Below are 15,204 nucleotides of genomic sequence, written 5' to 3'. Positions count from 1 at the left end.
CCAGAGGGACACCGGAGATGAGTGGGAAGGGGCCACGCACGGTGCCACCGTCGCCCTGACGGGGGAGGGGGAGAGGGCGGAAAGAGAGCCATCGGTCACCCACACGGCCTCTTTTTCATGGCATTCAAGATGCTGAGTCGAGCATGACTCATTTTAAAGACGGCACGGTGACTACTATGACTATGGAGATATTTAAGAACCCTGCTATGGAGGCAAGTGACATGGTAGCGAGCAAGGAAGAAGTTTCCACTTATGGAGGTGATTCTAGATAGATGGTCGAGCGGCTTCCTTCTCGGCCTTCTCAGCCGCTTCCTTGTCAGCCTTCTCATAGATGCATTGTCGAGCGTGTTGCTACTCCATGCAATAGACTTCACGGACCCGTCCTCCATGGCTTGGGCAGACGACAGCGACTAGAATGGAGGAGGGGGTCGACGGCGCAGACGATGAGAAAGGACGGAGGGTGGTGACGGCACAGACACAGGAAAGGAAGGACGAACACGGGAAAGGGAAGGCAGTCGATTTGGTTGATTGGTCAATTTAGAGGGATTTGGGTAGGATCCGACGTGGCTGACACGTCCGAACGACCCCAAATCTGCCACACACATGAGCTAGATTTGAGGGATGCTGAACAACCCGGCCATTTAGGCTTGGTACAAGCCATTCGCGCAGACCTATAGGGGGAAGTGGGGGGTGTCTGGTTGAAGATGCTCTTAGGAGGTTGTCACGCGTGAAGGGCCAGTTCTTTTGGGGCTTATAGCTAGATATGGAAATGAACTATTCCTTCCAACCTAAATTATTTTGTAGAAGCCCAAATTTTAGGTTTGACTTCTAGAATAAACTAGGAAGGAGGCAACTTATTTCCACGACACCCAAAAAATTGGCCCTAAGCAGCCTGCATCACCATCGCTTCCTCCACATGGAAGAGCAGAGTTGCCTCAAAAGAACATGGAAGAGCACAATGGATATATTAAGGGTATCTCCAACAGCAACCCACAAATTTCCTCCCGCATCCGTCCGCGGACACGGATGCGGAAGGCAGCCATCCAATCGCAGCCGACATACTTTTTCACAACCACTCAAACCAATCGGACGAATTCATTCAAACAAGTCCGGATTTCATATAAACATACTGGATTTCATATAAACATGACATATTTCATTAAAAATACATCAAAGTGGTGCTAGGCGGGCTTTTGAGTATAATTAATAACTAGTCTAAATGATCATCGGCGCCCATTCCCCATATCCGACCATGAACCAAGAGAACTGAAGCTTCACCTTTTCCAGCTCCGCCTCGGCGCTTTCGGTTGGAAATATGCCCTAGAGGCAATAATAAAATGGTTATTATTATATTTCCTTGTTCATGATAATTGTCTATTATTCATGCTATAGTTGTATTAACCAGAAATCGTAATACATGTGTGAATACATAGACCACAACATGTCCCTAGTGAGCCTCTAGTTGACTAGCTCGTTGATCAATAGATGGTTGTGGTTTCCTGACCATGGACATTGGATGTCATTGATAATGGGATCACATCATTAGGAGAATGATGTGATGGACAAGACCCAATCCTAAGCACAGCACAAGATCGAGTAGTTCATTTGCTAGAGCTTTTCTAATGTCAAGTATCTTTTCCTTAGACCATGAGATTGTGCAACTCCCGGATGCCGTAGGAATGCTTTGGGTGTATCAGGCATCACAGCGTAACTGGGTGGCTATAAAGGTGCACTATAGGTATCTCCGAAAGTGTCTGTTGAGTTGGCACAAATCGAGACTGGGATTTGTCACTCCGTATGACGGAGATGTATCTCTGGGCCCACTCGGTAATGCATCATCATAATGACCTCAATGTGACTAAGGAGTTAGCCACAGGATCATGCGTTACGGAACGACTAAAGAGACTTGCCGGTAATGAGATTGAACAAGGTATAGGGATACCGACGATCGAATCTCGGGCAAGTAACATACGGATGGACAAAAGGAATTGTATACGGGATTGATCGAATCCCCGACATCTTGGTTCATCCGATGAGATCATCATGGAACATGTGGTTGCCAATATGGGTATCCAGATCCCGCTATTGGTTATTGGCCGGAGAGATGTCTCGGTCATGTCTGCATGGTTCCCGAACCCGTAGGGTCTACACACTTAAGGTTCGGTGACGCTAGAGTTGTTATGGGAAATTGTATGTGGTTACCGAAAGTTTTTCAGAGTCCCGGGTGAGAACCCAAACGTCACGAGGAGTTCCGGAATGGTCCGGAGGGGAAGATTTATATATGGGAAGTCCAGTTTCAGTCGCCGGAATAGTTTCAGGGGTTATCGGTATTGTACCGGGACCACCGAAAGGGTTCCGGGGGTCCACCGGGTAGGGCCACCTGCCCCTGAGGGCTTAGTGGGCTGAACATGGGTGGGAACCAGCCCCCTAGTGAGCTGGTGTGCCCCCAAGGGCCCAAGGCACCTAGGGTTGGGGTGGGGGCGCCTCCCACCTGCTTGGGGGGCAAGTCTCCCCCCTTGGCCGCCGCCCTCCTCTAGATGCATCTAGGGGGGCCGGCCCCCTCTCCCCTTCACCCTATAAATAGTGGGGTTGGGAGGGCAGCCGCACCCTTCCCGTGGCGCAGCCCTTCCCCCTCCAACTCCTCCTCCTCCGTAGTGCTTGGCGAAGCCCTGCCGGAGAACCGCAAGCTCCACCACCACGTCGTCGTGCTGCCGGAGCTCTCCCTCAACTTCTCCTCCCCCTTGCTGGATCAAGAAGGAGGAGACGTCCCCGGGCTGTACATGTGTTGAACACGGAGGTGCCTTCCATTCGGCGCTTGGATCGGATCTTCCGCGATTTGAATCGCCGCGAGTACGACTCCATCAACCGCGTTCTTGTAACGCTTCCGCTTAGCGATCTTCAAGGGGATGAAGATGCACTCCCTCTCTCTCGTTGCTAGCATCTCCTAGATTGATCTTGGTGAAACGTAGGAAAATTTTGAATTATTACTATGTTCCCTAACAGTGGCATCATGAGCCAGGTCTATACGTAGATTCTATGCACGAGTAGAACACAAGTAGTTGTGGGCGATGATTTGGTAAATTTGCTTACCGTTACTAGTCCTATCTTGACTCGGCGGCATTGTGGGATGAAGCGGCCCGGACCGACCTTACACGTACGCTTACGTGAGACAGGTTCCACCGGCTGACATGCACTTGTTGCATAAGGTGGCTATAGTGGGTGTCTGTCTCTCCCACTTTAGTCGGATCATATTCGATGATGAGGGTCCTTATGAAGGGTAAATAGCAATTGGCATATCACCGTTGTGGCTTTTGCGTAGGTAAGAAACGTTTTGCTAGAAACCCATAACAGCCACGTAAAACATGCAACAACAATTAGAGGACGTCTAACTTGTTTTTTCAGGGTATGCTATGTGATGTGATATGGCCAAAAGGATGTGATGAATTATATATGTGATGTATGAGATTGATCATGTTCTTGTAATAGGAATCACGACTTACATGTCGATGAGTATGACAACCGGCAGGAGCCATAGGAGTTGTCTTAATTTATTGTATGACCTGCGAGTCAATATAAACGCCATGTAATTACTTTACTTTATTGCTAACCGTTAGACATAGTAGTAGAAGTAACAGTTGGCGAGACAACTTCATGAAGACACGATGATGGAGATCATGGTGTCATGCCGGTGACGATGGTGATCATGCCGTGCCTCGAAGATGGAGATCAAAAGCGCAAGATGATATTGGCCATATCATGTCACTTTATGATTTGCATGTGATGTTTATCATGTTTACATCTTACTTGCTTAGAATGACGGTAGCATAAATAAGATGATCCCTCACTAAAATATCAAGAAACGAGTTCCCCTAAAGTGTGCACCGTTGCGAAGGTTCGTTGTTTTGAAGCACTACGTGATGATCGGGTGTGATAGATTCTGACGTTCGCATTGAAGGAAATATGCCCTAGAGGCAATAATAAAGTTGTTATTTATATTTCCTTATATCATGATAAATATCTATTATTCATGCTAGAATTGTATTAACCGGAAACTTAGTACATGTGTGAATACATAGACAAAACAGAGTGTCCCTAGTATGCCTCTACTTGACTAGCTCATTCATCAAAGATGGTTAAGTTTCCTGACCATGGACATATGTTGTCATTTGATGAACGGGATCACATCATTAGGAGAATGATGTGACGGACAAGACCCATCCGTTAGCTTAGCACAATGATCGTTAAGTTTTATTGCTATTGCTTTCTTCATGACTTATACATATTCCTCTGACTATGAAATTATGCAACTCCCAAATACCGGAGGAACACCTTGTGTGCTATCAAACGTCACAACGTAACTGGGTGATTATAAAGATACTCTACAGGTGTCTCCGAAGGTGTTTATTGGGTTGGCATAGATCAAGATTAGGATTTGTCACTCAGAGTATCGGAGAGGTATCTCTGGGCCCTCTCGGTAATGCACATCATTATAAGCCTTGCAAGCAATGTGACTAATGAGTTAGTTACGGGATGATGCATTACGGAACGAGTAAACAGACTTGCCGGTAACGAGATTGAACTAGGTATGATGATACCGACGATCGAATCTCGGGCAAGTAACATACTGATGACAAAGGGAATGACGTATGTTGTTATGCGGTTTGACCGATAAAGATCTTCGTAGAATATGTAGGATCCAATATGAGCATCCAGGTTCCGCTATTGTTATTGACTGAAGATGTGTCTCGGTCATGTCTGCATAGTTCTCGAACCCGTAGGGTCCGCACGCTTAACGTTCGATGACGATTTGTATTATGAGTTATGTGTTTTGGTGACCGAAGTTTGTTCAGAGACCCAGATGAGATCACGGACATGACGAGGAGTCTCGAAATGTCTGAGAGGTAAAGATTCATATATTGGAAGGTTATATACGGACACCGGAATGGTTCCGATAAGGTTCGGGGATTTTTCGGAGTACCAGGAGGCTACCGGAACCCCCGGGAAGGTTAATGGGCCTAATGGGCCAAAGTGGAGGAGAGAAGGTACGCCACGGGAGGTGGCGCGCCCTTGCCCAATCCGAATTGGACAAGGGGAGGGGGCGCGGCCCCCTCTTTCCTTCTCCCTCTCCCTCCTTTCCCCATTCCCCCTCTCCGTTGGAAGGAAAGGGGGGCCGAATCCTACTAGGAACGGAGTCCTAGTAGGACCCCCCCTCTTGGCGCGCCCCCCTTGGGCCGGCCTCCTTCTCCCCATCCTTTATATACGTGGGCAGGGGGCACCCCAAAGGCACAACAATTATTTCTTAGCCGTGTGCGGTGCCCCCCTCCACAGTTTACTCCTCCGGTCATAGCGTCGTAGTGCTTAGGCGAAGCCCTGCGCGGATCACATCACCATCACCGTCACCACGCGGTCGTGCTGACGGAACTCTCCCTCGACCCTCTGCTGGATCAAGAGTTTGAGGGACGTCATCGAGCTAAACGTGTGCTGAACTCGGAGGTGCTGTACGTTCGGTACTTGGATCGGTTGGATCATGAAGACGCTCGACTACATCAAGCGCATTAACCTAACGCTTCCGCTTTCGATCTACGAGGGTATGTGGACACACTCTCCCTATCTCGTTGCTATGCATCTCCTAGCTAGATCTTGCGTGATCGTAGGAACATTTTGAAATTGCATGCTACGTTCCCCAACAGTGGCATCCAAGTCTGGTCTATGGGTAGATGATATGCACGAGTAGAACACAAAGATTTGTGGGCGATAATAGTCATACTGCTTACCACCAACGTCTTACTTTGATTCGGCGGTATTGTTGGATGAAGCGGCCCGGACCGACATTACATGACTGCGTTCATGAGACTAGTTCTACCGTCGTGCTTTGCACATAGGTGGCTGGCGGGTGTCTGTTTCTCCAACTTTAGTTGAATCGAGTTTGACTATGGCCGGTCCTTGTTGAAGGTTAAAACAACACACTTGACGAAAAATCGTTGTGGTTTTGATGCGTAGGTAAGAACGGTTCTTGCTAGAAGCCTGTAGCAGCCACGTAAAACTTGCAACAACAAAGTAGAGGACGTCTAACTTGTTTTTGCAGGGCATGTTGTGATGTGATATGGTCAAGACCGACGAGATATAAATTGTTGTATGAGATGATCATGTTTTTTAAAGTTATCGGCAACTGGCAGGAGCCTTATGGTTGTCGCTTTAGTGTATGAAATGCAATTTCCATGTAATTGCTTTACTTTATCACTATGCAATAGCGATAGTCGTAGAAGCAATAGTTGGCGAGACGACAACGACGCTACAATGGAGATCAAGGTGTCAAGCCGGTGATGATGGAGATCATGACGGTGCTTTGGAGATGGAGATCAAAGGCACAAGATGATGATGGCCATATAATGTCACATATTTTGATTGCATGTGATGTTTATCTTTTATGCATCTTATTTTGCTTAGTACGGCGGTAGCATTATAAGATGGTCCCTCAGTAAATTTCAAGGTATAAGTGTTCTCCCTGAGTATGCACCGTTGCTACAGTTCGTCGTGCCGAGACACCACGTAATGATCGGGTGTGATAAGCTCTACGTTCACATACAACGGGTGCAAGCCAGTTTTGCACGTGCAGAATACTCGAGTTAAACTTGATGAGCCTAGCATATGCAGATATGGCCTCGGAACACTGAGGCCGAAAGGTCGAACGTGAATCATATACTAGATATGATCAACACAGAGATGTTTACCATTGAAAACTACTCCATCTCACGTGATGATCGGACATGGTTTAGTTGATATGGATCATGTGATCATTTAGATGACTAGAGGGATGTCTATCTAAGTGGGAGTTCTTAAGTAATATGATTAATTGAACTTTAATTTATCATGAACTTAGTCTTGGTAGTTTTGCATATCTGTGTTGTAGATCAATAGCTCATGATTAGCTCCCCGTTTATTTTTGATATGTTCCTAGAGAAAAATAATTTGAAAGTTGATGGTAGCAATACGGACTGGGTCCGTGATCTGAGGATTATCCTCATTGCTGCACAGAAGAATTATGTCCTTGATGCACCGCTAGGTGACAGACCTATTGCAGGAGTAGATGCAGACGTTATGAACGTTTGACAAGCTCAGTAAGATGACTACTTGATAGTTTAGTGCACATTCTTTACGGCTTAGAACCGGGACTTCAAAAACCATTTTGAATGCCACAGACATATGAGATGTTCCAAGAGTTGAAATTGGTATTTTAGACTCATGCCATGTCGAGAGGTATGAGACCTCTGACAAGTACTTTGCCTACAAGATGGAGGAGAATAGCTCAGCTAGTGAGCATGTGCTCAGAATGTCTGGGTACTACAATCGCTTGAATCAAGTGGGAGTTAATCTTCCAGATAAGATAGTGATTGACAGAGTTCTCTAGTCACTATCACCAAGTTACTAGAACTTTGTGATGAACTATAACAGTCATACTGGTTACCACCAACGTCTTACTTTGATTCCCGAGCTCTTCGCGATGATGAAAATCGGCGAAGGTAGAAATCAAGAAAGAGCATCAAGTGTTGATGGTTAACTAGACCACTAGTTTCAAGAAAAAGGGCAAAGGGAAAGAAAGGGAACTTCAAAAATGGCAAGCAAGTTGTCACTCCCGTGAAGAAGCCCAAAGCTAGACCCAAGCGTGAAACTGAGTGCTTCTACTACAAAGGAAATGGTCACTGGAAGCAGAACTGCCCCAAATACTTGGCGGATAAGAAGGATGGCAAAGTGAACAAAGGTATATTTGATATACATGTTATTGATGTGTACTTTACTAGTGTTCATAGTAGCCCCTCGGTATTTGATACCGGTTCAGTTGCAAAGATTTGTAACTCGAAAGAGGAGTTGCAAAATGAACAGATACTAGTTGAGAACGAGGTGACGATGTGTGTTGGAAGTGATTCCAAGGTTGATAAGATCACCATCGCACACTCCCTTTACCTTCGGGATTAGTGTTGAACCTAAAATAAATGTTATTTGGTGTTTGCGTTGAGCATGAATATGATTCGATCATGTTTATTATTGCAATACAGTTATTCATTTAATTCAAAGAATAATTGTTGTTCTGTTTACATGAATAAAACCTTCTATGGTCATACACTTAATATAAATGGTTTATTGAATCTCGATCGTAGTGATACACATATTCATAATATTGATGCCAAAAGATGCAAAGTTGATATTGATAGTGCAAGATACTTGTGGCACTGCCGTTTAGGTCATATTGGTGTAAAGCGCATGAAGAAACTCCATGCGGATGGACTTTTGGAATCACTTGATTATGAATCATTTGATGCTTGTGAACACTCCGTTCTCCGGAACAATGGAGCGAGCCTCTGAATTATTGGAAATAATACATACCGATGTATGCGGTCCGATGAGTGTTGACGCTCGCGGCGGGTATCGTTATTTTCTGACCTTCACAGATGATTTGAGAAGATATGGGTATATCTACTTGATGAAACACAAGTCTGAAACATTTGAAAAGTTCGAAGAATTTCAGAGTGAAGTGGAGAATCATCGTAACAAGAAAATAAAGTTTCTACGATCTGATCGCAGAGGCGAATATTTGAGTTACGAGTTTGGCCTTCAATTAAAACAATGTGGAATAGTTTCACAAACTCATGCCACTTGGAACACCACAACATAATGGTGTGTCCGAACGTCGTAACCGTACTTTATTAGATATGGTGTGATCTATGATGTCTCTTACTGATTTACCACTATCGTTTTGGTGTTATGCATTAGAGACAACTGCATTCACGTTAAATAGGGCACCATCTAAATCCGTTGAGATGACACCGTTTGACACTACAAAAAAATACACTTCCGTGATGATACGTGTTTGTCACAGTAGGTCACATTTTCTGTCATGCATGTACATCCATGAGGATTTTATGACAGAATCAAGATAGTCATGCCTGTGCTGTCGTAGAAGTGTTCCATGACATTACCAAAATTATCATCACGGAAGTGTCCACTTCCATGACGATAAATGGCGCGTCATGGACGTGTTTTCGTCAAGGGTAATCAACATGTGGCATCCACCGTAACAGGTCGCCGTTAAGCTATCTGGTCCGGTTTTGGATCCGATAACCCGTTAACAGCCTGGACCAATGGGGATTTTCCACGTGTAAAATTCTCATTGGCCAGAGGAAACACGTGTTGGCTCACCGTAGGGACAGATGTCATCCACTCATTGGACAGGAGGCGCCTATAATACGTCGACACATGGCACGGCCCAACAGAGACCCATTCCGGTGAAAAGGCCAGCCCATTTGACTTGGTCAAAAGGTAACGGGCCGGCCCACGGAAAGCCTGTTAACGGCCTGTTCGTATATAGCCAATTTACGGCCCGCTAACTCCCGACCTGTTACGGCCTATCGGAATTAAGCCCAGTAGCATCATCTAGGCCATCCAATATGATTCTAGCCTGTTGTAACTTCCGGCCCATGTATGGCCCATGATGTCTTTCGGCCCATATGAGGCCCTTTGTAACTCTGGGCCCATTAAAGGCCCGAGATGAAACTGTCCCATAATGAACAGTGTATCGCTTTATACCCATTAACAGCCCATTATTCCGTCTGCCATTTCCAGCCTATGTTAACTTTCGGCCTTCTGAGGGCTCATTTATTCTTGGGCTCATTTCTAGAATTCGGCTAGTTACGGTCCGTTACTGGCCTGTTCCGTTTGTGGGCCAAATTCAGCCTGTGGTTACATTCGGCCCATTTGTGGCCTGTTAACCCGTTGGGTTGTTTTCATAGCGTTATCAAATACGGCCTATTAACGGCCCGTTATGGTCCACGAATAGTACGGCCCATGTTTGGCGAAATGATTATACGCCCCGTAGAAGGCCCATGGATCCTACGACCCGTAGAAGGCCCATGGATCATACGGCCCGTAGAAAGTCCATGGATCCTACGGCCCGTAGAAGGCCCATGGATCCTACGGCCCGTAGGAGGCCCATGGTTACAACAGTCTGTGTGTTGCCATGATTATTGTGGCCTAGTTACCAAAAATAGGTTATCGTGGCCACTAGAAAAACGCGGAAAAAGAACTGCAGTGACTACAAGCAAACAACGAAACAAGACAATAAGGAAATAAATAAGAAAGCAACTAACGCTATCCTCTTACAGCTATTACACATATTACATCCACTGGGCATCAAAGTTTGCCACCAGTGCAAATATAGAGAACAAAGCAGCATATTACATACATTGGCCGTCAAAATTGGCCACCAGTGCAAATAAACGCGGCAGCAAAACAAGTCCATAACTAAAACAACTTCAGAAGAGCTCAAGAAATGTTATCATGGGTATCCACCATGCTGGCAATAAGCTTAGCAAGCTTATTAGCTTTGTCCTGTTTGGCGCTAAAATCCTCCAACGCTTGCTATTGCACCAGAAAGTATGCATCTGAATGCTCCAGGGACTTCCGCAGTCCTTCCACTTCTTGTCGCAGCACAGCTGATCGATGTCTTTCAGGTTGTAGTTGAGACTCAAGAAACCGAACTAATTCAGACAGTGAGTTTGAATAGCTTGTGCATGCGGTAGTGGCTAGTAACTCGAACAGTAACCCAAGACAGGACTTTGGGGTTGTCTCACCGTCTTCAAGATAGTTTTCCTTAGCTGTTTTATCAGCTTTGTTGGAGACCAACAAGGATGTCTCACTATCCTGAACCTTATCTGCATTACTTCCTTCACCATTGCTTAATAAGGCACTCTTCCCTAGTATTATGTCAGCATTCTAAAAGAAGAAACAAGCATACACATAACATGTTTAGCATGTACTAGTATATGAAACTCATTTCGGTGAACCAGTTCATTAGTAAGGTGGACAAGATTAAACTACCAAGTCTTCTATTGCCAAGTAGTACATTATAAAAGCATCAAACAAACATATATCTATGTCCTATGGTCACTGCATTGTCTTGCCAAATCAAAATAGAGACACAGTTCAAATCATATCAGTTCAAGAGAAAGCAGCACTGAAAGAATACAAAGCATGGGAAACTACATGGCACAACAAGATTTCAGATGGGTACCACGGGTCTACATGTACAACAACACTATTGGCCCTGTTGTGATGCTAGTAATGTGCATGATATGAGAAGTCAACTGTATACACAGTTGAAATTGAAATCAAGAGAGCTATTTGTAAGAGCAAATCTGTTAAAGAAACATGCGTAAATAGACTTGTTGTGCCATTGGAGTTTCCATTGGATCGTTCAATTTAAAAATAAGTTTGTATGAGTAAATATAGTGATACAAGAGAAAAGCAGTATGCACGATAGCAATGGAATCTTAAATGAGAACAGTTGTTCTTCAGGTTTAAGCACTTGTTCTACATGAACATAGTACAGTAAGACGCAAGCATATAGTACTTAAAATAAAATGAGCTCATAGACCTTACCACATTCTTGGTTCGGGACCAGTACAGAACAAGGCATTCCCAGTCATCGTCTAGTAAATGTGACTCAGGAGAACGTAAGGGAATTTGATGAGTTTCTTTGCCAGTGAAGTACGTTTTCTTCAGGTAATTCCGATACTGCCACCAAGCATTCTTGAAGATAGCAGAGGTATTAGCACAGGTTACCTCATCGTGAGTTTCCAAATCGGTCCTTCTCTATAGAGAAAAATGGGAAAATTTGCTGTATTATAACCATCATGGAGGTAGAATGTATGGGACAAAGCAAAGTAATTGCCATGAATAACATTACTTACACATAACTCCTAGACAAACATCTGTAACTGGCATTTTCCTTCATCTTTAGTATAATATTTCCATGACGGGAAGATATGCACATAGGATTTAATAACATCAAATGCGATAGATGCTAAACTATGAATGGTTGGTTGTGCTTCCTCCACAGGAACAGGTGTACTAACTGGTGGAGTTGGGGTTCGCCGTGGTAGTACTGGCGCTTTGGGCACTGGAGCTGCCTTACTAACTGCTCTTGTTTGGGAGCTGTGTAGTGGAGATGGTGATGTGTCAACAGGAACTAGGTTACTATCTGCTGGGGTTGGGGTTAGATTGGGTGAAGCTGGTTCTCTGTCCATCGCAGTAGGGGTAAAATCTGCGAGAGCCTGGGTTATGTGTGGTAGGGATGGTTCTCGTGCATGTACAACCGGGGTGCTATCTCCACCAAGAGGTAGCACTGTTTTATTTGAAGACCATGTTTTTACTCTGCTAGATAATGCCATCACCCGCTCCAATTCAAATGGCTGATAAACGGGGAACATAGTTAAATGTACATACATTGTATGAGAGACAGATGCAATAGATAGTGTGGAAAAAAGAGGGCATGAAATAGTTGACATGTATATTGTTTAACTAAAATGGATAGCATGACATAATTTCACATATATGATGTCTATCTAAACTGGATAGCATAGCATAACATAATTCAAAGATATGATGAATAACTAAACAGGATCGCATGACATAATTCACATACATGTTATCTAAGTAATCATGACCGCATGATTTAATTCACATATGTGATTTACATAATAAGCAGAGGGCATTCACATATATGATGTATGAACTAAGAACATGGTGTTGAATATTGTGTATATGATGTCTAAACTATGCAATGCAAGACACCATATGCATGATATGAGCAGTATAACCGTGCCAAGTTAGAGCATACCCCTCGGTGGGGGAATAGGACTTGTCATTTGTCTCTGAATCCATCTCTGAGGAGCTATCGGGACCCAGCAAGAGATCTGCTTCGACAGGTAGCACTGTCTGCTCTGAAGGCCTTGTTTTCACTCCAAATTTTTCCATCACCCACTCCAATGGCTGATTCACAGGAAGAGTAGTTTAATGTACAAACATTATCGACAAATGGAAATGTAATGAAGAAAAGGATGGGCAAGATATCATTCAAATATATGATGCCTGGTTAAACAGGATGGCGTTGCACATTTCATATATATTATGGCTGGCTAAAAGACATGAGACTGCATAATTCCCATATATGATATTGAAACTAAACAGGTGGCATTACAGAACATGTCTAAACTAAGCAGATGACATATATGATGTCAAAAGTAGGCACAACAAGGCAACATATGCATGATATGACTAACATCATCATGCCAAGTTAGAGCAAACACCTTGGGGGGTAAATAGGAGTGGTCAGCTGCGTCTGAATCCACCTCAGAACAGATATCTTCCTCTGGATTACAATCTGGAGAGGGGGGGGGGGGGAGGGTTTGCCATTGAACCCACCATGGAGCGATGTTTGCATGACATTGTATTGCCGCGCAAAACTCTTCTCTTTTTCTCTACATGTTCAGGATGACTGTGTACAATACCTGACATGCATACAAAAAAAAATAGTGAGATTATGTAAGGAGAGCATGCAGAAATCTAGAGTAATGGTAACAACCAGTGGATGGATCCAAAAATAATGATAGCAGGCTGATGATTGCTTTAATTTAATAAAAAACAGATGATGATTGCTTTACTATTTGTTTCCCACCCAAAATGAAGAACATAGGCATACCCTAGATGAACCAGATATTAGACAGAGATACTATTCATTGCTGCCTCGATATGTGCCCCACAACTAATTTAGAACTCAAGTTTGAACATCAATTTGGACCTGACTTGGAGTCTAAGAGGTTAACAGGACAATAATGTAGCAGGTAATATTAAGCAATGCATAACATAAGCAGAAACAAAAGAGTGCGACCTCTCTTGTGGACCCGTGTACTCCTCAGGTTCATCTGCTAAGTCGATGATGGTGATGCCGTTGCGGTGGGTGCCGGCGGCACGGAAGGAGATCTGAGGCGGCGAAAGACGGTCAAGAGTCGTGATGTCTGGTTTGGTGGATGCTTCTGTCGATGGAGCAGCTCAGGTGAGGTGGACGACGTCGCGACAGGAGCAGGACAAACCACACAAAGTTTTCTTCAGCACCTACCTGTAACTGAAGTAATTCTGTAAGGGCTCATTTGGCTTGCATGATTCTAAAAACGCAGGGATAGGAGGAAAAACACCGGAATTGGTTAGGAATGCACATGGGAAACAGAGCATTTGTGAACACAGGATTTCTGTCAACTTGGATGTTTGGTTCACAGGAATAGGAGGAGCAGAGGAATGCAAAGAAACATGGCCAAAATAAAGTGAAACCATATGAAAGCGTGTACAGTTAGAATGTTATTCTGCCACTAATGCACTTGGTCTTGTTTTCATGCATAGGATTTTGAAAACTAGGTCCAGGTGGATGTTTTGCTCCATTCCTTTCAACAAAATGCATGAATAATTGAATAGTAGAGTGCCATAGGAAAAATTCCTATTGCTATGTTTTTCCGTTGAACCAAAATAGCCCTAATGGATCGACATGAATGTAGAGTAATAAGTGATGCAACAAGTGTACAACCTCTTTGCCGTAGCCGTGTCGACCTCAGCATCATTGGGTTGGCCGCTGAAGAAGTTGAGGCAGAGGTGGCTATCGGAGGTGTGGAGGAAGATCTGAGGAATCTATAGACGGCGTCCAGGGCACTGCTCTGTTGTGATGGATCATTCTGTCGTTGGAGCAGCTCCTGTGAGCCGTAAGACATCAAGGCTGAAGTAGCACAAGACAGACATCGTTAATCTCAAGTGGGATTCTAATAGCATCTCCTATAGAAGGTGTAAAATACATTGCCAAAAAGTGATAGATTTACGAGCATGATTGGTTTGCTGCCAATATTTGGTTAGCCAAATGTTGGAATTGCCAAATATTGGCAATACCAAGACTTGCAAAATATTGGCAACTTTATGTGAGATAGGCAAGAAAACTCGGTAACCAAAAAAGTAGTAGCGAATATTTGGCACAAGGCCAAACATTGGCATGCCTATGTTTGGTACCAAACCAATTATGCTCGTAAAATTTACATCACCAAAAATCACCTGACTACAATAGATGAGGTAAAAACTGTTGACTCTAAACTTAACTTTCAAAACTGAAATTTACTGTGGAATCTGAATGTTAATGTCGAAACTGAACGCAATGATAACAAAGAGGCACTTCACATGTAGTTTAGGGAGAGTCTGCAATTCATCTTCAACCTACACCCCCCTGAGCCGCCAGCCACCACCGGCCGAACTGCCGGCCCCCGCGCCGCCTCGCCGCCCCGAAACAACTCCCCACTGCCGGTCTGCCGTCGCCTCGAAACAATTACCCACCGCCGG

The sequence above is a fragment of the Aegilops tauschii genome, chromosome 3, assembly GCF_002575655.3.
Source record: "Aegilops tauschii subsp. strangulata cultivar AL8/78 chromosome 3, Aet v6.0, whole genome shotgun sequence".
Taxonomy (NCBI): domain Eukaryota; kingdom Viridiplantae; phylum Streptophyta; class Magnoliopsida; order Poales; family Poaceae; genus Aegilops; species Aegilops tauschii.
The sequence above is the reverse complement of the archived record's forward strand: the minus strand, read 5'-3'. Positions refer to the sequence as shown.